The sequence below is a fragment of the Polypterus senegalus genome, chromosome 8, assembly GCF_016835505.1.
Source record: "Polypterus senegalus isolate Bchr_013 chromosome 8, ASM1683550v1, whole genome shotgun sequence".
In the NCBI taxonomy this organism is placed as follows: Eukaryota; Metazoa; Chordata; class Cladistia; order Polypteriformes; family Polypteridae; genus Polypterus; species Polypterus senegalus.
In genome coordinates this window covers 67,021,673-67,049,309 of record NC_053161.1, presented here as the reverse complement: position 1 = coordinate 67,049,309, position 27,637 = coordinate 67,021,673, and the positions used below count along the sequence as shown (strand labels likewise).

General features: G+C 39.0%; 1 protein-coding gene and 1 long non-coding RNA gene across 3 annotated transcripts in view; one reads left to right on the top strand and one right to left on the bottom strand.

The window, feature by feature from the left end:
* Window positions 1–27,637, top strand: part of cped1 (cadherin-like and PC-esterase domain containing 1) — a 333,365-nt gene that overhangs the window by 142,179 nt on the left and 163,549 nt on the right. The gene's annotated exons all lie outside the window — the stretch shown is intronic.
* LOC120534007 overlaps window positions 13,832–27,637 on the bottom strand; it is a 211,459-nt gene continuing 197,653 nt past the window's right edge. Inside the window, exon 3 of the long non-coding RNA XR_005634663.1 lies at window positions 13,832–14,760. This is a non-coding gene — a long non-coding RNA (uncharacterized LOC120534007). The remainder of the gene's footprint in view (window positions 14,761–27,637) is intronic.

Genomic DNA, 27,637 nt, shown 5'->3' with positions numbered 1-27,637 from the left:
TTATTGTGAGCACCCCTGTGCTAACTCCTTAAATTTGCACATGGAAATGACAAGTCCTTATATTTAGGAGAGCTGGGCTGAAACCAATGGAAGGCTTCATACTCCATAATGAGAAAGGCTGCCCACTGAAGGCGAGGACAGAGTAGGGGCACCTGAAAGAGTACAGACGTCATGAAACACGGGGAGAAAAGATGCTAAAAAACAGTCAAGCAAGTCTTTAATGGAGTTAGCTAAGCCTTTATAGATTTCGAGGAAAGGCAGTAGAGAACAAGGAGTAATATTGTATTATATTATACAGTACAGAACTCCCAGTTATCCATTATAGATGAGAATGCAGGGACACCAGGAGCTACTAACGGGATTGATAGAAGGACAGTTCCAGGGGATTCAAAGGCCTTGACTTTTACTGCTGGGATCTCCCAAGAAGTAGTTAGTGACTGGTGCTTTACAGCTCTAGCCAGTCTGCTTGTTGTTTGTTATGCCAGTTGCTTTATCCAGGATAATCTGCTTGACTCCAATTTGGACCCCTCTTGACCCCTCTAGGATGAGGTTAACTGCACCAGGAGATGTCCATATTTTTAAGAGGTGATAGTGAGGGCGATATCAGAAATCAGAGAATTTATCAAAGGAGAATTGACAGAACTTAGTAACTAAGAGGTGCATTATTACCAAAACCTAGACACTCAACTGTAAATGAAGTTGGGAGGAGCACAGCTAGTATTTGATGGCTAAAAGATACCAGCCACTATGAGTTCACAAAGTAAAGTTGTTGGAAGTAAGACACTACCCAGAATGTGGCAGCAGGTTATAAAACATTGCATTGATGATATAGTACATTTTGACAACACTGCTATTACACAAAAATGGCTAGATGGCAGAGTAAAAAAGTAACAATAATACTGTTTCCTTGCAGTTAAAAATTTAAAATAAACAGTGAAATACTAACTTCCTCCAAAAAACTACAACTGGGCAACAGGAAAGACTTGTTGCAACAAAAACACGATAGAAAATTGGCCCAGTTTGTAGAATTGTGGAGTTGGGTGATGCAAGCATTCAAGTGACTGGGGGGATACGGGCCATAGAAAGGCAGAAGGTGATATTACGAGCAGACAAGATGAACAGTACTGTAGGAGGGCAAGTGGGACCAGTCAGCCAACCAGAATCCGTGTAGAAGTACAGTAAGCTCCGAGTGGCTACAGAGTGTTGTCTAATGAGCTTATTTTGTACCTTACAGCCCCAGTTATCTTGCACATTTCTCTTTTTTATAAATAAAGCATGTCATTTTATATACTTAGTGTTATTACAGATTCTAAGTTGCCTCGCGTTCACCCCAACAAACACTATATATTCTGTGTATCCACACACGTTCCATTTACTGAACCGTTTAGTTTTGGCTCTTTAAGAGAAACTTTGGGGTGTGTGCGCTAATTGTTCCATATAATAACCTGGTAAGAAACACAAAGTATGAACGTTAAAATGCTGTTAAAGTTAGGTAAAGGTCATTTGATGTTATTCTTGGTGTTCAGTTATTTTAGGACTGGGAAAGACATACTGTATGTGGGAAAGTACACTGCAGGCTACTGTCAATGTTTCCAGCATAGCTTGGGTTAGTAAAAGGAAGCAGCAGTTGGTGTGTGCATATAACTGGGACCTTACAGAGTGGGACTGAGAGGAGAGTGACAGTTTTAGGGTGCTACACTGGAGAGCTGCAGTGGGCCTACATGAACAAGGTCCTATAGGCCCTGATGGAAGGTTGATTTCTGGAAGTCCTGATGGGCCAGCTTCTTTGCATTAGAAACATTTTGATACAATAATGAATACTGTCGATTGGGTGTCTGGCCATTTTAAGTTAAACTAATTACAAATTTAAAAGCATACCACAGCCTATGTGTAAAGGAGGAACGGGAATCTTTAATAAACACAGTAGTCAATACCACATGCGGTTCATGCAATGGTCACTAGAGAGTATACACATCAGTGAGCTAACTGGCAGTGCATACAGAAATAGAATCAACTCAGCCAGGACTATGGGGGCAGAGCAAACCACATACCACTGCCTGTTAGAGGCAGGCAATACACAATTTGCCTAACTGGCAGAAGGTATAATTATAGGTTATTCCTGTAATGCTCTATGCCAGGTTAAAGAATGCAGCAGCGTCTGTCAGAACTGACAGGAGGCTGCAACATGCTGGCCTATTGCACTTTTGGGATATTCACTTCCTCGCTGGAGAGTTATAAGCAGAAACCAAAATGTTAATAATGAGTTAATTAAAGCTGTTAGTAAAGTACGACTCTGTTAAAAAAAGAAAGTTGTCAAATTAAAGGGGTATATTAGAGCCATGGAAGGATGTACCAAGCAAGAAATAAGTAGTTATCACTTGGAAAGAATGTCTATGATAACTGTGTAGTAAGTGACTGGATTGCACCCACTGCCAACAGAACAGGCTCCGGCCCACCATGAATGTGAATTATATTATATAGTTTGAAAATGTGGTGTTATGTTATAAAATGTGTACTGTATTTCCTTTGATTAAGGATCAAACAGTTCAAAAAGCTAGGCCAGAGTAATCGGACAAAGAATACCTTGTATAGCATTACAATTTCATAAAATCAAATCAGTAGTCAGCAAATCAGTCGCTGAAAAAATATGCAAACAATAAGAAAATCACTGCCCCAGAATACAATTTATACAGTGCATTCAGTAATGCACTGCCGTGTGAGCTGTGATAAAGCCATCTAAAGGAAAGAGAAAAGAAAATAACAGACCACTGCAAGGGGCATCATGTATTTACCAGCATGTTCAAGCCCTAATCTGGAAAGGCGAACCTTTTCTCAAACAGTGCTGTTTATATCCAACTGTCTTGTTATCCAAATACACTTATCCTGCATGCTCTGTGAGCAGTCCTCTACACTTTAACTCCTGGGCAATAAACAGTTGTATCTGTCTATTCTCATTTTTACATGGATTATCGTCTCATTTTTTCACATAAGACTTCAATATTATATTTATTTTATTTTTATAAATATTAATTTTGTTATTGTTGTTTACACTACCAAATCTATGAGATTGGAAAATATGCAACTGTCCCTTCCCAAAATTGTGGTGTTTTATATGTCTGTAACCCTACCTAAGATGAGAATGTGGCCTTCATAATACAAAAGGGAGCTTTTAGACCACTAAGCTAAACCCAAAAGTCCAAACGCAGTTTAGTCTTTGGTGCAAGGACTACAGCAATAAATAACTGCAAATATCACATTTTTAAAGCAATATCAAGAAAGTAAAAGATCCATTTAAGCCAAAAAAGGGATTTTTGGAGGTGTCAAGTCCTTTGTATCTCCTAGACTTGCCTCCTTATTACCGTACTTCATTGTCATAGCCACAAAAGCAGCCATGAAGCTAGTGATTTACACAATGAGAATTTTTACTTTTCCAAGATCAAATATAGTAATGCATTTTACTTGCCACAAACCAGCTCCATATGACAAACATTAAGAAAATGCTAAGTGTGCAATTTGTTCTCTGTCTCATGTTATCTTTTTGCTTTCTTACTAATCACTTACTGTAAAAGTGTTGTGTATATAGATAGCCTAGGATAAAATAACTTCCAAATTCAAAATACAGCATTGGTAAAAGTCATCATAGATAATAATACACCACTCTGCAGTCCCATTTCATTATGATGGTGATGATGATGATGACTATTATTATACAGATATTATATATTATATAATAAAATCTCTCACTCTAACAGTTTGAAAACATTATCATTGTTTGATGGCCACTTTCTAAGTTCATTTAGGTTAGATAATAACAAACTATTGTGGCAGCGTGGGAAAGTGTTTAGCTGCTACTTTATTACTCCAGTGACCTGGGTTGAAGTGCTTTGCGTGGTCATTCTAAGTGTGGAGTTTGTATATTCTCCCATGTCTGAGTGGAGTGTGACTCTAGTGTATATCCCAAGGACATGTGTGGTGGGTCCTTTGATGATTCTAAATTATAAGTGTGACTGTGGGTGTGTGTGGCTGGCAACCACATCAAGGGCACATTCCTGTTTTGCATCCACAATAGACTGTGGACCCCAGCAGGTTTCCGAATGTTATTTTATAATAATGAAATTTGATGAGGAATGTTAATTGGACTCATGAGGAAACCTTTCTGGCATTTCCAATTGATCCTTAAGGCTTCCCAAAGGCATTAATACACATGGTCCCCATAGATTTCTTCATCTGCCTGAGGCATTTCTGTTTCTCATAGTGTTTGCACATTATGTACTGATTTATTAGGACATTTCAATATGAATGTTCACTGTAAAGGTTGGAGACCAGGCTGGTTGATCTAACCCTTAGATCCAGTGGTGGATGGTGAAAAAAAATTGGACAAGGGCAGTTTTTTTTGAGGGAGTGGGGGTCAAACTAAAGCAGTACTTATCTATTTTGTACTGATTTTCACATCTATCTATCATATAGTGCTTTTCATATATACTTATGTACAGTATCTATCTGGTCATTACACATGCTCTCATGGTCCTCATCATAGTGTCAATGCACATCTTGACCTATCCAGTACCAGACCCATAGGCCAAATCCAGGCTAAAATGTATTATACCCTTACCACTCACTATGCTGCCCAATCTGATGTCAGCTTTCCCATTCCTACTGTGTTCTAAATCTTCAGTCTGTGACATCCACAGTCCCCTTATTTTTCCCATAACTAAAAAGGTTATAGATGTGGAAAGGAACAGGTGCACCTGCTCCCCAAATGTTATACTCTACCTATCTCTAAAGTACCCAATCCTCTGCCAACTTACCTCCACCTCCGTAATGTTCCAATAACGTGGACTTCTGTCTGCCCTATAACACATCCATAGTATAAGTCCAATCCAAATCGTATTGCTTCTGCTAATAGAGTGCCCACTTCTTGGCCATTTCCACTGTATTCCATAAATCCACATCATATAATCACTAGTCTTCTGATTTTCCTTAAGTCTTGCATCCCAGTTTATCATTTATCACACCCATAAAGTCATTCCCACCCTAACTTTATTCTACACTTGCTGCCAGTCTGCCTACTCCTATGCAAATTTGCCAGGCTTACCTCAACTGGGCACAAATTCACATTGTGAACTTTTACTACACCCACAGGACAAGTCCAACCTAAATCGTATTCTGCCTTTATGATCAGCAAATCTGTATTTCCTTAAACATAAATTTAGCCCTCCTTTCCTTCAGGTCTGAAAATCTCTCAATTACTTTCTGATTAAATTGAATCATTTCACTAAGCCTGCCAAATAAATTCAGCCTCATGTTATTATCTTGATCAGTGTTTCCCAACCTTTTTTTCTGTAGTGGCACACTATTTGTAAAACCATCCCAAGGCATACCACTGTTTTACTAACCAGAAGCACATTAACAGTATATCTCATATACGTGCTGAACTGTCTGAAGGGGTGGGACTACCAGAGAAGTGAGTAAGAAAGGAGCTCAGAGATCAGCGTTCACAGACACAGCACTTAGTGAGCACTTTGGTGGCATCTCCAAGCTGTTTCACCCCTTTGCCCGCCACTCTCTGCCTCAGAGACAACTCATATGTCCCATGTCGACCAGTGCTGTGAGGCTTGCTGGTGGTCACACACCCCGGGGCAGATTGACTATAGCAGCCAGGAGACACATCTGAAGTGCTCTAACATGGTAATCACGGAGCTGCGTTTATGCCAGCTTCTCCAGGTAGACCTGTCCTCCTCAGACAGGTCTCAACTACCTGCAGAGTCTGTGCAGAAAAAACTCGGTGTGTAAGCTCATCCTCGATCACTTGCCTGCTCCTGATGCTTAAGTCAGGTCGGTCCGGTCCAAGCTCCTTTATCTTCTTTTTTCTTCAAGTGAACAATTTATGAAGGGGAGTTTAATTGAAGAAATAACTGAATTTTGTTTGAATTCTGAAGTTTCACTTAAAATTTCCAACTCCCTAAAGTCGCGCTCACTCATCTGTAGTTACATTAATGACGAGTGCGAACTGTGAACCATTGATGTGGATATGAAATACTGGTAGTATGTTGATGACTGTCCAATCACATTAGATTTAAAAAAACTTAAAACAATACTAATTTGCTGCCAATAAATGTGGGAGTGTCCAGGGGGCAGAGAACTGCTTCCCCAGAAAAATCTGAAAGCCAACAATTAAAGGGCTTACATAGACTCTCATTTGGCTGTCACCCTTTATTTAGGAAATATTGGTATTTACACTAATTAAACAAATACAAACCGGAAACCAATTTTTAATGGATGTGCTGACAACAGGTATGTTGTGCAAATAAATTTATTTCATGATTATTTCTCATTACCTAATTAATGTAAGTTTTTTTTTTTAGTATTTGGAGTGCCCCACACTATAAACCACCACTACTTAAGATCTGTTTTATTTTATGGTGTACAGTAGAAACCGTTACAGAAGGTGAATTGAAGTGTGTAGGTATGTATGTCTGTATGGTTAAGCTCTGCCTTATGCTTGGTGCTGTTAGGATGGCCTCTAGCACCCTGGAAACCAATCTTTTGGGTTCACCAATTGGAGTTTCCACTTTAATCAGTAGCAGTCATTTGTTTAAAGTACACTATAGGGAAAATATTAAATTAAAAAAAGTGCTTTCAGGAGCAATTCAAATCAACATATAAAGCAATGATTGTAAACCTTTTTTTAGTTTGGCTATATGCAATCCCCATCCATGTTCACTCAGCCTTGAACAATGCATACAGTAGAGTTACACAGAGCCCAGGACGGACATTCATGAGTAGATGTATGGTCGTGCTATTCAGACCATTTGCCTTTGTTGTCCCGTGAATCCATATCATCTCTGAACAGAGGACTCATTGTTGCTGACTAGTATGGGACATGTGTTTAGTATCAAGCATTGGTCTGCCGCCTTTCCTTAGGAAGAATGCTTCAGAAGGAAGGTGACAGGAATCAGCAGTGATCCGCTCCCTTCATTCTTGTCCTGGTTCAAAGCAGACACCTGTTACAGTCACAGCAAGAAAAAACAAAAGGATGAAATGAAAGATGCTTTACTGGACGCTTGGCTCTGTGAAGCTAGCAACTGCTGGGAGGAGACAAGGTCATTGCTAGGGGTCTGGCCTCCAGTCTGAGTGGGATTCACTTTGTTTTTTTATCCAGGGAATTTCTTTCAAAATTACTTTCATGTTTAATCCCATTTGGATGTTCAGGTTTCAGTGCAAATTGACACCCTGGAAGAGCTGGGGGGTGTTGTTAGACGGATGCAGTTTCTCTTCAGCTGACAGTTTTGTACCTTTGAGTAATCCTGGATTAAGTTCAAGGACTTTTAGATGTGAAGTGCTTGTTTACCAAAGTGAAAGTGACTCGGATAAAGTGCCTTCTCCACTCAAAATACCTTCAGGCTGTGTAGAGATGGGTACAATTGATTTCCATATTGATATATTAATATTGTATATTCTACAAGTGATTTTTTAAAAGAATTTACTTTAATCCAATAATAAATCATGTTTTTTAGACAGCATAGTGACTCTGTGTTTAGTTCTCCTAACTCACTGATCTTAGCCCAGTCATTTTGCATTTGTGTTTGCAGTTTATATGTTTTCTGTGTTATTAGCCTTGGCTCATATCAGTTACACCTTTTGATTGTTTGACAGCTGACTGGAATATGAGCATGTGACTAGACTAGAAATTTGAGGTATGGGTTACACCATCATCCTTCTGCAGTGGTACAATACTGTCCACAATATATGCTTTCTTCATTCTGTGCTTCCCTTTTTTCATTTTTACTTTGCATTGGACAAGACCATAAATCTATGCATTTACCTTGCTTCTTTTTACTAAACCTCCCATTATCTAGGCTTGCCAGTTTCTTTCATCAGACAAAAATGTTACAGCAACTGGAATCTGCCTCGGTGTATGTACCCTGTGATGCCCTGGTGCCTTATTTAAGGCTGGTAATTGCCTTGTGTCTGATACTGGGCCCTACAAATCTGCATCAAATGCGTTCAGAAATACAAAGGGTTACAACTACTTTTGGAAGACACTCATTAGAATAACTTGGATTCAGGACATCACTGGTGTCAGGCAAACCTGAAGTTACGATAACAGGTGTCTGTTAGCTAAAGCTAAAAAAAAAAATGTGTCTATTCCTATTTATATTTACAATCAGTTTTTTTGGAAGGTATGAATGAAGATTGTTGTGCTTGAGAGCTGCCATGTACATGGACATTAGAGGATTAAAAAGAAGACACAAGAGGTTCACAAAAATGACTCAAGTAATCACGTGGAAGGAGACAAGGAGAGAAATAACAAAACAAATGGCTAGACAACTGTGAGTGCCATTAAGAGTTACCTGTCCTATTGAATCTTCATCTTACGCAATATGTTTACTGCTCACTTCTATTATTGTCTCTGTCTTTCACACTAATTTCCCACCAGTTAGAAAAATGAGAGAATTGGTAACGGGTCTGAATACTTTTGCAAAGCACGGCACGTAATACACACTACTTTAGAAAGGCGACCAGTATTAATGTGAAAGACCTCAGCCATGCTGCACACTAATTTTTCTCCTGTTTGTGCCTTGACAAATAGTAGAGAACAGTTAAACATGCTCCAATGGAATGAGAGACTTTTTCATCTACAAGTACAGTGGAACTTCAGGTCACGACCATAATTCGTTCCAAAACTCTGGTCGTAACCCGATTTGGTCGTGACCCGAAGTAATTTCCCCAATAGGATTATATGTAAATACAATTAATCCGTTCCAGACCGTACAAACTGTATGTAAATATATTTTCTTTAAAGATATTTAAGCACAAAAATAGTTAATTATACCATAGTACGCACAGTGTAATAGTAAACTAAATGTAAAAACATTGAATAACACTGAAACAAACACCAGGCTTCCTCCTCAGCATCTCGCTAACTCTCAGATGCACACAAGCCTGTGCTCGCTCGCTCGCTCCTCTCTCTCTCTCTCTCATGCACTCGTTCGCTCGCTCTCTCGCATTCGTGTGCTCTCTCTCTCGTGCACTTGCTCTCTCTTTCTCTCTCTCTCTCGCTCTCGTTCTGTCTCTGCACCGGCTTTCTCCTTCTCCCCCTTCCTGCCTTCTCTTGCAACCTCCCGTTCTTTCCTGTTCTCTTCTTTTTCCCTTTAACTGACTCGCACTTCTGTTTATGAAGAGGCGTGGTAGTCGTGGCAATCAGCAGCTCCTGGGAACAATTACGGTGCGGACCGCTTCTTACCTGTGCACTTAGGTGAGAAATGCCCACATCACGAAATCCTCAGGAACCGTTTTGGCCACACACCACCATGCCCCCTCACTAAGCCAGGAGTGAGGTGATTATTTATTAAAACTAGCCTTTTTAATGGGAGCTGTGGACCCGCTATACCACAGGAGGAAGCTGGGTTGAGAGGAGGTTACAGTTTTGAGGGAGAATCCCTCTGTGTGATGCACCGAGAACACTGTACAGTACAGGGAGAGACTGAACACATGCAGAAATCATCAGCGAATACGAACTGGAAGGGAAACTGGCTTGTTCGTCAACCGAGTGTGTGGTCGTGAACAGATGCCAAACTTTGGCAAACTTTTTGGTCGTAACCCGATTTGTACGTGCTCAGAGACGTTTGTGAACCGAGGTTCCACTGTACAAGTAATTAGGCTACTCAATAGCCTGCCATACTGACAACTGCATGAGTGCTTCTTGTATATGCAGGTATTATGTAATGTTATATTGAGTTGTTCTGCACAAGTAGAACACACAAGTGCAAGGTAATAAAGTATCAGGGGATGAAAATGAACCCAAAACCTGGAAGACTACAACAACAACATTTATTTAAATAGCACATTTTCATACAAAAAGTAGCTCAAAGTGCTTTACATAATGACTAAAAGAAAAGTAAAAGACAAAATAAGAAATTAAAATAAGACAACATTAGTTAACATAGAAAAGGAGTAAGGTCCGATGCCCATGGTGGACAAAAAAAAAAAACTCCAGACGGCTGGAGAAAAAAACAAAATCTGCAGGGGTTCCAGGCCACAGGACCGCCCAGTCCCCTCTGGGCATTCTACCTAACATAAAAGAAAATAGTCCTCTTTGTAATTAGGGTTCTCAAGGAGTCACTTGATGTTGATGGTCATACAGACTTCTGGCTTTTAATCCATCCATCATTGTTGGAACATCACGGTGCTTTGAGCGCCACCACCAAAAAGACACCGGAAAAGGAAACAGAAGAGAGAGTAGGGGTTAGTACAGATATTAGAGCCACCATGAATAGTTATTATAATGAGTTGGATATACAGAGTATCAGGATTAAATTACAGTGAAGTTATGAGAAGGCCATGTTAAAGTAATGTGTTTTCAGCAGTGTTTTAAAGTGCTCTACTGTATCAGCCTGGCGAATTCCTTTTGGCAGGCTATTCCAGATTTTAGGTGCATAGCAGCAGAAGGCTGCCTCGCCACTTCTTTTAAGTTTAGCTTTTGGAATTCTAAGGAGACACTCATTTGAGGATCTAAGGTTATGATTTGGAATATAAGGTGTCAGACATTCTGATATATAAGATGGGGCGAGATTATTTAAGGCTTTATAAACCATAAGCAGAATTTTAAAGTCAATCCTGAATGACACAGGTAACCAGTGTAGTGACATTAAAACTGGAGAGATGTGTTTGGATTTTCTTTTCCCAGTTAGGATTCTAGCAGCTGCATTCTGCACTAGTTGCAAACGATTTATATCTTTTTTGGGTAGTCCTGAGAGGAGTGCATTACAGTAATCTAGTCGACTGAAAACAAACGCGTAAACTAATTTCTCAGCATCTTTCAGTGATATAAGAGGTCTAACTTTATTTATGTTTCTTAAGTGAAAAAATGCTGTCCTAATGATCTGATTAATATGCGATTTAAAATTCAGATTACAGTCAACAATTACCCCTAAGCTTTTTACCTCCGTCTTGACTTTTAATTCTAATGTATCCAGTTTATTTCTAATAGCCTCATTGTATCCATTATTGCTAATCACTAAGATTTCAGTTTTCTTTATTTAACTTGAGAAAGTTACTATTCATCCATTCTGAGATACAAGTCAGACATTGTGTTAGTGAATCAAGAGAATCGGGGTCATCAGGTGCTATTGATAAGTACAGCTGTGTGTCATCAGCATAGCTGTGGTAGCTCACGTTGTGCCCTGAGATAATCTGACCTAACGGAAGCATGTAGATTGAGAATAACAGCGGACCCAGGATAGAGCCTTGTGGAACACCATATTGGATATCATGTGTCTTTGAGTTGTAATTCCCACAACTAACAAAATATTTTCTCCCTGCCAGGTAGGATTCAAACCAATTTAAGACACTGCCAGAGAGGCCCACCCATTGACTAAGGCGATTTCTAAGAATGTTGTGATCAATGGTGTCAAATGCAGCACTCAGATCTAAGAGGATGAGAACAGATAAATGGCCTCTGTCTGCATTTACCCGCAAGTCATTTACTACTTTAACAAGTGCAGTTTCTGTGCTGTGATTTGTTCTAAAACCCGACTGAAATTTATCAAGAATAGCATGTTTATTTAGGTGGTCATTTAACTGCATAATGACTGCCTTCTCCAGAACTTTACTTAAGAAAAGCAGGTTAAAGATGGGTCTAAAATTTTCAAGAGCCGAGGGGTCGAGATTATGTTTCTTAAGTAAGGGTTTAACTACAGCAGTCTTAAGACAGTCTGGGAAGACCCCAGTATCTAGTGACGAATTTACTATGTCAAGAACATCATCAATTAGCACGCCTGATACTTCTTTGAAAAAATTGTTGGTATTGAGTCAAGGACGCAGGTGGAGGGTTTCAGTTGAGAAATTATTTTATGTAAATCAGGTAAATCTATCCTAGTGAAAGAGTTGAATTTGTTTATAACGGAATGCTGGGGTTTAGGAGGATCCTTAGTGTTGGGGACTACTGGATGTGTGACTAAACCCAAAACAAAACTCCAAGTTAAATGATTATAACCTGAAGAACAATAAGAAAAAGCCCTCACAGTTGGTTTTGTATATTTTTCCACATCATAGCATGACTTCTGGGAGACATAGTGTAGCAGTGTAGAACCATGTCTTATCAATGGAGCTGCAAAAACAGTGTTTCAAAATAACAATAAAATAAAAACAAGCATTTAAACAAAAATGAGAAAACAAAACAAAAGTTAAACTAGAAAGAACAACATTCCACATTCTAGGAAAAAATTGAGAAGTTAAAAAAAAATTCCAGTAGCACAAAAAAACTTGACCAAAACCCTAATGTAGGTATATGGTGTTGTGTTCAATACCAAGCCATTATCTTATACTGCTAGTCACTAGTCCGTGGGTTTTAGGCAAGTAAGACTGTAGTTGTACTGTGTATACTTGACAATGAATTCTCCTGATGAGAACAGGCCATTCAGTTCAGTGTAGCTTGTCAGTCCAACATGTACAGAGTAATGGTGGGTGACGATTTAAAGGTCTGTAAGGAGTACTTTCAACAACACTTCTCCATAAACAGTAACACAAATCTAGAGTTGTACGTATAAAGCAATGTCTCCTAACATTTCTGTCAGTTTTTCTTTAAGTAGCTTACTCTTTTTTCTATGCCAATATGTCCTTGTAGAAGAATTTGGTTTTAAGGGGCAGCTCATACTCACCTCAATCACTCCTTTGATCATTTTAAACACTTGTGTTATTCATTCTTTCATATATAATATTAAAAAAAAAATCCTGCTCCATTTTTCTAGGTGTAGTAACCCATCATTTAAAGTCTGTGCTTATATTTTAATTTGAAACACTGTGTCAAATGGACAAAAGCCTTTTTTGTTCCTTTACATTTCCATACCTGCTAGAAGAGGACTTGCGTTTTTTTGTCGAAGGATTCACCGTTTACTTCATAGGCTTCTCCTGTAGCTGCAGTATGTCTTTACATTGCATTTTATAAAGTTGGCATAAGCCAAACTGTAGGTCCAGAGGATTAGAAAATTGTCAATTCCACAAACAGTTTTGGAAATGTTCACAGATTAAAGTGCAATAAATTCTTTGTTTTAAGTAATATTTGTGGTTGGTTAGATAATAATCTTAGCGCTCCAGTGCTGATTTTGTGGCTGGTTCAGTAATTCTTTTACTATTAAACAGTGGAAAGCCAGTTTTAGCAAAATCACGTTTTGTGTTCTTAAATTCTTTCATAAGGAGATTCAGTCTGGATTTTGCTGGTTTGTAACAGTGAAATCTGTGGTTTTAATTAAATCAGGCATTGCTGGAAGCAGTTTAGGAATACAAAACAGGCCTGCTATGTGAAAGTTGAGAGACACATAACTAAAAGCAGTTTGAATTCCTTTTTTATTTTCTGATCCATTTATCCATTATCAAAAATAATGAATGCAGTTCAGGATCTCAGGGGCTGGAGCCTGTCTGAGCAGCATTCGGAGTGAGTTTTGAAGCACACACTTACACTTTAATGCACACTGTATAACAAACTGGGCCACGCTGGAAGTGTCTAGGTGTTTGTAATGCTTAGTAATGTGAAAATAAGGTATGTGAAATATGGCAGTAATGAATTAATGCCCTCACTCCAGTTGACTTACAAGATCAGGATACATTACATGTGCAAGGTCTGATCTAAAAGCTCAAAGGCTTTTTCTGTTACTATGCAGTGGAAATGAGTCAGAGGAGGGGAGCTGACCAGAAGTCGAGTGCCTTGGCTAGCACACCACACCACTATTTATCACTGTCTCCCTTAAACAAGTTACAGTGCTTTGATTATTTATTTGGTATCAGTTTTAAGAAGTGTTGCAAAAAACTTGCACAAAAATCTTCTTGCATTGTTTCTGTGTATTTGGTGTGATGAAAGCTCGAATGCTACTTTGTGGTTTGGATTGGGACATTGACAATTATTGCATTCTTCTTGGCTTCTTGACTTACTCTTTTTAAAACGAAATTAACTTCCAATACATACAGAGATTTTGCTGTTCTTACATTATAAGAATGCTATGAATCATACACATAGACCAACTGCATTGTGTTTGACTGTACAGCTCTTCCAGCATGGCATTCAACATTCATATCCTGAAAAAGAGATACAGCAAGAGTACTGTAACATACACGGAAGTGTCCTTTGAGAACCTGAGGAAGGGATAGTAATGGTAGTATGAAACGATTGATTGATTGATTGATTGATTGACAGTTTAACCACCAGGGGGTGCCACTGATTCTCAAACCTCAGACACATTAATGCCAAACACAATTCTGGGATAAAATGAAAGAGATTTATTTATCCAAAGCAACCGTGCAAAGATCAGTTGTAGTACACAATACAAAGCAAATTCTACCTCCTTCTGTCCTCTAAGAGTGTTGCCCACTGCCTCTTGACTTTGACTTCCCAACATGCGGCAGTGGGCTCCTTTTCAAGATGGGTGCGGGAATGCTTCCGGTGCCATAGTTCACCATCTTGGAAGCACTTCCAGGTCATATGGAAAGCAGAAAGGTCCTCTCTACTGACACTCAGGGATACCAACACCCAAGCACCCTTGATGGTGCCCAAATAAGAATGCTACAAGAGAACCACTGCCTCCTGCCATATGGGGGATGGAATTGTTTGGGCTTCCACTGTTCCAACAATTATATCATTCCTGCTGGGTACAAAATCGTTTCTTGTCCAGCTGGCTAGCTAGTCTGTCCTTCCATCCTGGCCTCCCATCTGGGCAAGATGTTACCTTTCTTCCTGGCTGGGTCTGTCCTCTTGGGCTACTTTCTCTGTTCCAAATGAATAAATCAGTTAAATACACATTCAACAGTTAAATAAAATTCCCTGTAGTAATGCTACACATAGCACATTTTGAACTAGGGTGTACTGTACAGTATATAGTTTGTTTGCTATTCTATAGTAAAAAAAGAATATTTTTAGCATAACACTTCTATACATCCACTCTGTCTTTCAATTTACTCATATACTGCAAGCTTACTTTTGAAGAAGAAATCTCTTCAGGTCATATATGCATTTTGATTTTTAGTGGTATGTTTTTCTTCATTTTAACGTGTTCTTTAAATCTCTCTCAGGTTTTGAGATGAACACACCAACTTAACATCACAACCATGCAGCAGTCTTCAACGTAACTGGATTTCAAGTTAATTGCTTGATAGCCACATATTCTTTGTGCGTTGGTCTTTACCATTACATGCACCTGTTGCCACCTGCTAATGCATTAATATGTGCAGTATGTGCTAGCTTTTTCCTGTAGCATACAGTACGATTAGTTTAAACGTCCATTTGATTCACTTTGGATACCCAATTGAAAATCAACCTAGAGAAAATGCTCCGAGGTGTCTGGTGTTTTCCTGGATGCTTTCCCTTGGTTTTGCCTCTGCTACCAGTCTGGTTATCATGTAGAAAAGGGGCTAACAGTGACATAAGTTAAAACAATATTATTAAAAATAAAATGCCATGTAAATCAGACAGCTCCTTAAAATAATTTAGAAAAAAATGCAGTGTGTAAACTGGACAGTTTCAGCTATTTGTTATTGCATTGCACTAAAAAGCAATTTTAATTAATTTAGATCAGTGGTTAACAATCACCACAAGGAATAGTCCATCTGATTTACTGTATTCATTTTAAGAGTATTACATACTTTAGTAGAAGGTGGTGCAGTGTTGAGCATTTCCAGGGAGCAGGGTTCGTATGCCAGCCAAGTCACAGTCTATGTGAAATTTGAATGTTTTTACCATGTCTGTTTGAGTTTTCTCTTTCTGCTCAAGTTTTTGTCCATATGCTTGGCTATGTGGTGATAGTAAACTGACTCAGACTGAGTGTGTGTGCTTGTCCCTGGAGCTAGAGTGACATCCCATCTGGTATTGATTCCTGCCTTGTACCTGGTGCTGCCAGGCTAATACACTGTACTGTAGGGGAATTCAGGTAATAGTTAGAAGGAGGCACTGATATTATTGTGCTCAGAATACATTTTAGCTGTGTGGTCATTAATTAACTGTCAGTAACCAAAATAGAAAACTAATTAGGCACAAAAATTATTAAACGAGTTGTTTAAAAATTAACCCATATCTAAATATTTATGAAATGTTTTAAAATATTTTTTAAATTCAGTTTTAAACAAATTGTTTAACAGCCTAACATTCTGAATCTGGCTCAACACAATTGAGGGTCACTGGGAGCCAGGGCTTACTCTGACAGCAGAAAACAACAGCAGATGAACAAGGCACCAGTTCATTCCAGTGACTATTTATGCACACACTAAAGCTCACACTTCTAGTCACACAAGGTAAATTTGGAATTGCCAGCTAACCCAAAATACAATTTTTTGATATGTGGGTATAAACTCTTTGTACCCAAGCAGGCATACCACATGCACTTCAGAAGAGGTCATCCACCTGAAGGTAAGCATGTTCCTGCCCAGCCAGTACTTGGATGGGAGACCATCTAGGAAAACATTAAGTTGTTGCTGAAAGAGGTGTTGGTGAGGTCAGCAGGGGGGTGTTTACCCTATGGTCTGTGTGTGGGTCCCAAAGACAGGGACACTGTGCTCAAAATATGGTACTGTCCTTCGAATGAGATGTAAAACTGAGGTCCTGAATCTCTGTGGTCATTAAAGAACCCTTGGCATCTTTCAAAAAGAGTAGGGTTTATCCCAATGTCCTGTCTAAATTTCCCATCATGACCTCATCGATTCTGCCCCCCTAATTATCCTAAATAAGCCCTTAAGAATAGCAAGTGTTGTCCTCTCATATAAAAAGGTGATTGGTCTTATCCATGTAATTATATTAATAGTGTTGTTTTTTTTTTGTATCAGTATACTGTTGCTGGATTATGTGAATTTCCCCTTGGGATTAATAAAGTATCTATCTATCTATCTATCTATATGTCAGTAAGCTTACTATGCATCATGGGTAGATTAATGGATGAGATTATGAAGTAGAAGACTGAACATTATACACTACACTCACCTAAAGGATTATTAGGAACACCTGTTCAATTTCTCATTAATGCAATTATCTAATCAACCAATCACATGGCAGTTGCTTCAATGCATTTAGGGGTGTGGCCCTGGTCAAGACAATCTCCTGAACTCCAAACTGAATGTCAGAATGGGAAAGAAAGGTGATTTAAGCAATTTTGAGCTTGGCATGGTTGTTGGTGCCAGACGGGCCGGTCTGAGTATTTCACAATCTGCTCAGTTACTGGGATTTTCACGCACAACCATTTCTAGGGTTTACAAAGAATGGTGTGAAAAAGGAAAAACATCCAGTATGTGGCAGTCCTGTGGGCGAAAATGCCTTGTTGACGCTAGAGGTCAGAGGAGAATGGGCCAACTGATTCAAGCTGATAGAAGAGCAACTTTGACTGAAATAACCACTCGTTACAACCGAGGTATGCAGCAAAGCATTTGTGAAGCCACAACACGCACAACCTTGAGGCGGATGGGCTACAACAGCAGAAGACCCCACCGGGTACCACTCATCTCCACTACAAATAGGAAAAAGAGGCTACAATTTGCACAAGCTCACCAAAATTGGACAGTTGAAGACTGGAAAAATGTTGCCTGGTCTGATGAGTCTCGATATCTGTTGAGACATTCAAATGGTAGAGTCAGAATTTGGCGTAAACAGAATGAGAACATGGATCCATCATGCCTTGTTACCACTGTGCAAGCTGCTGGTGGTGGTGTAATGGTGTGGGGGATGTTTTCTTGGCACACTTTAGGCCCCTTAGTGCCAATTGGGCATCGTTTAAATCCCACGGCCTACCTGAGCATTGTTTCTGACCATGTCCATCCCTTTATGACCACCATGTACCCATCCTCTGATGGCTACTTCCAGCAGGATAATGCACCATGTCACAAAGTTCGAATGATTTCAAATTGGTTTCTTGAACATGACAATGAGTTCACTGTACTAAAATGGCCCCCACAGTCACCAGATCTCAACCCAATAGAGCATCTTTGGGATGTGGTGGAACGGGAGCTTCGTGCCCTGGATGTGCATCCCACAAATCTCCATCAACTGCAAGATGCTATCCTATCAATATGGGCCAACATTTCTAAAGAATGCTTTCAGCACCTTGTTGAATCAATGCCACGTAGAATTAAGGCAGTTCTGAAGGCAAAAGGGGGTCAAACACCGTATTAGTATGGTGTTCCTAATAATCCTTTAGGTGAGTGTATATGATAGAGCAGGTGTATTAGTGAGCAGAAATTCTGAATTTAGGTGCAGGAGTTTGTGCTTCACTAATGTGCTGAAATTCTATGAGGAAGCATCAAAGGCATTCTGTAAGAGAGGTGCATATAATATTAAGCACACAAAGCAAAGGGTAATGGTATTATGATACAGAACTTTTTTAGAATTAGGTAATGATGTATCTTTCAGGGATCGGCGATGGAGCCACAGCTATTTTTAATAATACAGTACACATAAATGATCGTGATAAAAACATAAACAACAAGCTACTTACTGGGTGGAATGGCAGATGATATATCAATGATCTAATAATGATGGACCTGAACAGATCAGAGATTGGGCAGACTTGTAACAAATTAAATATGATATAAGTAAACTTTAAGTATTACACACTTGAAATAAAAGTATTAAATTTGAATACTTAATAGGCAGGTGGGTCTGAAACCTGTGAGTACAAGCCTTTGACAAGGATCTAGGAGTCATTGTGGACTCTTTACTGTCTAAACTTAGACATAGTAAAGAAGCAATTATGAAAGCAGGTTAAGTTATATAGTACAAAATGCAGAGTAAAACTTTAATTTAAACAGATTTAAAACAGTGAGGCCACACCAGACGTATCGTGTACATTTTAGGTCACCACACTTCAAAACACACATTGTAGCACTAGAAAAAGTCCAAAGAAGAGCGGCTAGGCTTATTCCAGGACTGCTGGGTGTGAACTAATAGAAAAGACTTGAAGCTTTTTAGTTCAAGCAAACAGAGATTAAGAGGTGACATATTTGTAGTGTTTAAAATTATGAAAAGAATAATTACAGAGGATTCCAGCTATTAATGTAAAATTAGTTTTTTAACAACCAAGTGAGAACATGGGTTGAAAATGTTTAAGGAGTTATATTAATATAAACATTGCAAAGGTTTTCTTCACAAAGAAAAGCTATAGATGCACTAAATACAGTGGTGTGAAAAACTATTTGCCCCTTCCTGATTTCTTATTCTTTTGCATGTTTGTCCCACAAAATGTTTCTGATCATCAAACACATTTAACCATTAGTCAAATATAACACAAGTAAACACAAAATGCAGTTTTTAAATTATGGTTTTTATTATTTAGGGAGAAAAAAAAATCCAAACCTACATGGCCCTGTGTGAAAAAGTAATTGCCCCCTTGTTAAAAAATAACCTAACTGTGGTGTATCACACCTGAGTTCAATTTCCGTAGCCACCCCAGGCCTGATTACTGCCACACCTGTTTCAATTAAGAAATCACTTAAATAGGAGCTGCCTGACACAGAGAAGTAGACCAAAAGCACCTCAAAAGCTAGACATCATGCCAAGATCCAAAGAAATTCAGGAACAAATGAGAGCAGAAGTAATTGAGATCTATCAGTCTGGTAAAGGTTATAAAGCCGTTTCTAAAGCTTTGGGACTCCAGCGAACCACAGTGAGAGCCATTATCCACAAATGGCAAAACATGGAACAGTGGTGAACCTTCCCAGGAGTGGCCGGCCGACCAAAATTACCCCAAGAGCGCAGAGACGACTCATCTGAGAGGTCACAAAAGACCCCAGGACAACGTCTAAAGAACTGCAGGCCTCACTTGCCTCACTTAAGGTCAGTGTTCACGACTCCACCATAAGAAAGAGACTGGGCAAAAAACGGCCTGCATGGCAGATTTCCAAGACACAAACCACCGTTAAGCAAAAAAGAACATTAGGGCTCGTCTCAATTTTGCTAAGAAACATCTCAATGATTGCCAAGACTTTTGGGAAAATACCTTGTGGACTGATGAGACAAAAGTTGAACTTTTTGGAAGGTAAATGTCCTGTTACATCTGGCGTAAAAGGAACACAGCATTTCAGAAAAAGAACATCATACCAACAGTAAAATATGGTGGTGGTAGTGTGATGGTCTGGGGTTGTTTTGCTGCTTCAGGACCTGGAAGGCTTGCTGTGATAGATGGAACCATGAATTCTACTGTCTACCAAAAAATCCTGAAGGAGAATGTCCGTCCATCTGTTCATCAACTCAAGCTGAAGCGATCTTGGGTGCTGCAACAGGACAATGACCCAAAACACACCAGCAAATCCACCTCTGAATGGCTGAAGAAAAACAAAATGAAGACTTTGGAGTGGCCTAGTCTAAGTCCTGACCTGAATCCAATTGAGATGCTATGGCATGACCTTAAAAAGGCGGTTCATGCTAGAAAACCCTCAAATAAAGCTGAATTACAACAATTCTGCAAAGATGAGTGGGCCAAAATTCCTCCAGAGCGCTGTAAAAGACTCATTGCAAGTTATCGCAAACGCTTGATTGCAGTTATTGCTGCTAAGGGTGGCCCAACCAGTTATTAGGTTCAGGGGGCAATTACTTTTCACACAGGGCCATGTAGGTTTGGATTATTTTTTCTCCCTAAATAATACAAACCATCATTTAAAAACTGCATTTTGTGTTTACTTGTGTTATATTTGACTAATGGTTAAATGTGTTTGATGATCAGAAACATTTTGTGTGACAAACATGCAAAAGAATAAGAAATCAGGAAGGGGCAAATAGTTTTTCACACCACTGTAAGTTGCTAAGTATACTATGGTAGATAGTAGTACTTTGGGAACCTTTAAAATTCAGCTCGATGTTATGATTGACTATGATTGACAAGCTTCAATCAGCTGAATTGCTTGTTCTGTCTACAAAACATGACTAAAGACACACAACTCTGACTGAATTGTCCTCTTCCTTAAAATTCCTTGTGCTCTTAGAGTGTCAAGACAGCCATTTCCACCACCTGTGGAGGATAGAGTGTACAAAAAAGCCAATGTGCAGTGTTAGATAAATGAAGTATGAAATATAAAAACATATTGTTAGTTTTTCACAGGGACATCCTTTATCTGAGACTTTGATTGAAGTCGTGAAAATGTTCAGTATCAAAATTAGAGAAAATCAGAAAGGACACAGATTTTTTTCAGGACACTTTAACATGAAAGTGTCATTAATACAGATTATATATACTTCCTTAGAATCATTTCATATATTGCACTCTATAATTCTTTTTTATGAAAGATATTGTTTTAGTATTCTACATTTTTAAATGAAGCAGCCAATTCCAGCCCCTAACAAAGTTACTTCTTGATATTAGTCATAAATTATTGGCTATAGAAATGTAATTCAATTTTTATTTAATAAAGGACTGTATCTTTGCATAATGTTTATATTACAGCTTGAACAAATTATATTTAATAGAATTCAGACCCTTACTTAAAAAAATAAAACACATGTGGCCCTTCTACAAGGATAGCAGAGGTAAATGTCGCTGAACAAATTCTCTTTTGATAAATACTGCTTCTCTTTTAAGGTCTTACAGCCAATTAGTGGCCAGAGAGGAATCCTAGCCCAGAACTTTTTAGCTGTCAGTCGCCCACACTATAACCACAGGCCCAAAAATGCTTTTGCAATTGGGAAGTGTTGGACTTGTGCGCACATAAACAATGTGACAATATTCCAATATGTGTATTGCCCTGGGAGAAAATATGATAAGTAGTTCCATATTCCCTAGATGGCAAACATTGAATAATGATGGAGTAAAGGAGGAACAGAAGCATACATAAACATATAGTGGCATAAGCTTGTGATTCAAATAAAAGTGTAGAGTAAAACATGTGGTATTGTTTAGTAGAAGGGTTATTAAATTTCAAGCAAAGGTTACTATAAAGTTGATAGTAATTCATTGCGATTATTATTAATGGATTCTCTCATTCATAAATCTATATCACAAATATACATTTACATCCATCCATCCATTTTCTATCCCGCTGTATCCGAATACCTGCTGGAGCCAATCCCAGCCAACACAGGGCACAAGTCATGAACAAATCCCAGGCAGGGCGCCAACCCACCGCAGGGCACACACACCCACACTAGGGACAATTTCGGATCGCCAATGCACCTAACCTGCATGTCTTTGGACTGTGGGAGGAAACTGGAGCGCCCGGAGGAAACCCACGCAGACACGGTGAGAACATGCAAACTCCACGCATGGAGGACCCGGGGAAGTGAACCCAGGTGTCCTTATTGCGAGGCAGCAGCGCTACCACTGCGCCACCGTGCCACCTATGTTCATAATGTTTTGTATTATTTTTGCACATGTGGGTAGTGTTCCAAGTCTTTTCACTGAGTATTAATTAACCAAGTACATACTGAGGTGCATTTGTATACATTTTATACAGCTGAATATATGTATGAGAAGTTGACTTACTGAATATGAAACTTACACTGCAGTGAGATTTGTATCTACTGGTGCCGCATGTTTTATATGCAAGAAAGGGGAAAACAAGCATGGTGTTGGGTGGAACAAGTCTCAGCGCTGCAGAAATTAATATACATGTTGATGCAAGAAGGTGACGGGGGAATCCATTATTTCTGTCATCCTCTTTTCAGTATTTCTTGGAAAGGATGAAGAGGAGAAGAATTCCTCTGAGGTAAAAAAAAAATAATAATAATTTATCTTGTCAATGTGGTTTTTGTTTCCTAAATATTCCTGTTGAAGAATGATAAAATAGTGGTTATTATTAAGACAGTTTATGTGCAAAAGGATACTAATGTATTAACATTGCATTGGTACCAAAGATTAGTATGTAGAGCAGTGTTTTTCAACCTTTTCGCTGGAGTGGAACCCTGCGCGAATGGTTACCTTGCTCACGGAACCCTGTGCAATTATCCACCAGTATGTCCTATAGATTTAGGACGTTTTCGGCGGAACCCTTGATTAGCACTCGTGGAACCCTTGGTTGAAAAACACAGATGTAGAGACTAACAGAAACAGAAAACTGGACTTAGATAGGTGGGTCAATAGCTACAACATCAGGACTGGAATAGTACGTGTTTAGAAACACAGAGCACCAAAGGAATGTGTAATCCTTAACTTAAGAAAAAATAAAAAAGAATGATGCTCAGATATCACATATAGTATTGTGACAGGATGTTGAGAAATTCTGAATATTCAGTAAGTGTAAAAAATTATTACAAAATGCCGAAGTGTGAAAGAGATATATCATTATTTAATCAGTATATGTGGTCCAATGCAAAACATTTCTGCCCATTTGACTATAAAGTGAGGATGTTCCCAAAAATATAAAAATTAAATGAGAGGCAAACCAAGAAAATAATACTATGAAGACATGACAAAATGGATAATATTAACTATCGGCACATTAGAGAAACATCTGCAAGACATTAATGCATAATGTTAGCACCCCAAGGGTAGCTTTGACTCTGAAGGAAAAGTGAATGAATACATAATCTTGTAATTTCTTTGCTATTATATCCTCTTTCATTCACCTCTGAAAGACGAAAGTTTGAGGTAGTGAAAAAATATTTACTTAGTCCATTATTCTTTTTAATTATGGATTTACTTAAGCATTTCATTGAGGGAGGAAAATTATCTTTCTGAAAAAGAAAGTGTTCACAATACTTTTGGGTATTATATATTCTTCTTGTGGTTTCATCTTGCATTCTTCTAAAGGGCTAAAGAAAAATGGTTTTCTAATAAATAGAAATTGTAACTAATAAAATATAAAAGGCTTCCATCGTTTGATGAAATATGTTTAGGCAATCATCAGTTAGTGTTTAAATGTTTTTTAAATACTGTTAAAAACATTACCATTTGGGACTTCAGAATTCTCAAATCATGCAATGAAAATGCATGATTACTAGGAGTAAAGCATAGATCTGTTGTAATAGAAATGATGTTGTGAAGTGATTTAATGTTCTTTTCATTATGCAGGGGACCAAGAGTACTCCAAATTTACACTCCCATACAAAACAAGGGGAAATTCTTCAGTGATTTCTGCTTAGACTATTACTTCGAAAACATAATAAATTTAACAAATGATATGAGAATATTCAGTCAATAAACCTTGCTTAGTAAGCTAATGGTAAAGTTATCGTATGGTCTCAGTATTATATCCAAAATTTTTTTACAGACTATTAAGCTTTATGCTTGAACTACACGACTCAGTAGTTTGTTCCAGATTTCCAGAATCTTTTACATAAATAAACGTTTCCTGGCTTTAGTCTTAAAAAACGCTTCCTTTTAATTTCCACCAGTGTCCTAGAGTACGTGATTCACCATTTAATTGCACAAACTGTGCTGGATCAAACTTACACCATTGAAAATTTGGAATACTCTTATCAGGTCCACATGTAGCCTTATTTGCTCAAAGCTAAAGAGGTTTAAGTTGCTTAGCACGTAAAACATCAATGAAGACACAAATGTAAAGTTCATTTTAAAGAACAGTTGTGATAAATTGGCTCTTTAAATAAGTGTTTGGTAGGCAAAAGCGAACATAACAAATGTCCCAATATCACATGGTGGACGTTTTTTAGAATATAGCTCCCAGACCTGAGAAGTGAGAAAGTTCAGGCACAGGTATCGCTTTCAGCTCATTTCTAGCCACCTGATAGATCACTGCAGATAAAACTAAAGCAGGTCTAAAGTCATAAAAATGTCTTATGTGTTTTGCAAGAGGAACACAGTCCCTGAGAAACAGATTTTTTTTTTACCTTATGACCAAAGGTTAGTCTAAAACCACCCACACATAAACAGATGAAGTAAATTGGTGAGAACAACACAGCATGCATCTTTCTTCCACAATAACTTGTTACAATGAAAACAGAGCTTTTCCGGAAGCGCCGTCTTTTACCCCCGGGGTCTGCTGGTCAACTGACCACATCTTGTGATGACATTGTGTTTTTATTCAGTCAAGGTGGGGCCGGAGGTGGGGTAAAAGTGATTGCAGTCTTCAACCAGGAAACACTCCTCCATTCTAAAAAGGGAAATGGAAAGTGCATAAAAAACGGCACTACTCCACCAGTCCTGCACCTACAAAATGGTCTTCATAAGAGACTCATTATGCTCCATGTTTGACAAATTAAAACTCGAAGGATTTTCATGCAGTAATCATCCGAAGTCTTCACCATTTACTGTTCTTTCAGTCCAAGATGTACATTTTTTGTAATCACAATTCACCAAATATATTTTGGTGCAGTAGATACACAAAAACTATGTAAATAGATTCACATTCTATTATTCCCACATACTTTTCTATAGCTGGATTTGTCATTCTTTTGCATGCTATTCTAATTTATTTTATTTTACAAAAGTCATTTTTTATCAAAGTCTTCAAACAATTGAACATGACAAGATCCAAAACCACAAATTATGAACTACATTGTTAAATGTTCCATGTTCTGAATTTAAGTCTCATTTTGGTGCTTAGAGTTATTTTGACAAATATTTTAAGCTTTCTGGTCTTTAGTTATTCATTTCATTTAGTCTTTCCCAGATTTTTATAGTTCCACAAAGGAGGCTTCTTTGAAAAAGAGTGCAGGCATTCATTGCTGTAAACAAATGCTTAGCGCAAGCAGCAAGCTTTCAACTCCTGTCCTTACTATAGCCTTGACAGCTGTTTAGACAAGCAGAGCAGATGCCAAAGCAGCTGTCTCAAAGAAAAGGATTACATTCTTTTATTTACTGCTCACATTTTCAAATACATTTGTTTCTATGTGATCTTTATATGTTAAGCCCTCCGATCGCTGTACAGGATGGAAAGCTAACAGAAGGAAGCAGAGGAAGCAGTATTTCATTCAGCTTAATAATGAAACAAAATAAAGATGGAAAATGCTGGATAGTGTGAAGTATTCAAAGTTATCAATGTAAGAAAAACTTTGCCAATGCTTATAAAAAAAATGATTTTGCTTGTTACAATTATTTAAATCACACAATTGCAAGGTGCAATTTCTAAAACTGAACTAATAATAAATGATTTTTTCAAAGTATAATCAAGTTAAATATCTAAAGTTTTACGCAGCTATTTTAATAGACCACACCAACACAATCACAACTCTTTATAATAAGAGTCAACTGTGGAGTAAGAGATTTGTACAGATTTATAGCTAATGAATGACTGATTTGAAGACAATTGTAAAAGCATGCATACATTTTTTCAGTGTATTTCTGTAGCCGAGGATCAAACCGCCAAGGTCCCCGCCTTCGGCCACCACCCAACTCACACTGCACCCAACCTCCTTGGCCTCTCCTATAGGTGGTGAGCCCATGGGGAGGAGGACCCACATTACCTCTTCGTGCTGTGTCCGGCCGAGCCCCATGGGTGCAGGCCCGGCCACCAGGCGCTCACCATCAAGCCCCACCTCCTGGCCTGGCTCCAGAGGGGGGCCTCAGTGACCCTCGTCCAGGCAAGGGAAACGTTGTCCAAAGTTTTCTTTCGTCATTGGAGGTTTGTTGAACCGCTCTTTGTCTCATCCCTCACCTAGGACCAGTTTGCCTTGGGTGGCTCAACCAGGGGCATAAAGCCCCGGACAACATAGCTCCTAGGATCATTGGGACACGCAAACCCCTCCACCACGATGAGGTGATGGTTCAAGGAGGGGATACAATACAATACAATATGAATACAAGCAGCTGAAATGAGTTTCCTCCGCATTGTGTCTGGGCTTTCCCTTAAAGATAGGGTGAGAAGCTCAGTCATCCGGGAGATGGTCAGAGTAGAGCCGCTGCTCCTTCGCATCGAGAGGAGTCAGATGAGGTGGCTCGGGCATCTGATCAGGATGTCTCCTGGACGCCTCCCTGTTGAGGTGTTCTGGGCACGTCTAACCGGGAGGAGGCCCCAGGGAAGACCCAGGACACGCTGGAGGGACTATGTCTCCCGGTTGGCCTGGGAACGCCTTGGGATTCTCCCGGAAGAGCTGGAAGAAGTGGCCGGGGAGAGGGAAGTCTGGGCCTCTTTGCTTAAGCTGCTGCCCCCGCGACCCGACCCCGGATAAGCGGAAGAGGATAGATGGATGGATGGATTTTTTCAGTGTTACAAAGCAGGCAGAAATATGAAAAGGAAATATTTAAAGACACCTCATGAGCAAGAAACGTGCATAGTATGCAAGATGCTAATGGTTGTCTGTCACACAAAAACTCGAGAACTCCTCAGCATTGAACCTTATCTTGGCCTCAGTCTAGAGTTTACATCGTGATTTGCGTAACATGACCCGTGAATTGGACATGAGGGCTACTTTTGCCACAAAATTGTGCCTCAGGTTTTTCACAAGCGGTGACATAGCTGGCAGGAAAACCACAGCGGCATGCCCCACCAACATGAAAAGCACAGGCCAACTTATCATTTGCATCACAAGCACCAGTCAAACACTCCGAGCACAACAGAAAGCCAAACACAAGCAAAGAATTGGAGGTGCAGGTTTTCACTGCCACATTATTGGGCTTCAGATCATTTGCATGAGAGCTGCAAAAACATTGCATAGCAGAGAAGGACATTGCAGAAAACTTGGAGGACTGACCTGGGGTGCTGTGCTTCATGAGATGCGCATGCATCACTTTTCTTTGTGGACCAGAGGTCTGAGTGTTGCTAGTGAGAAATAAAATAACTA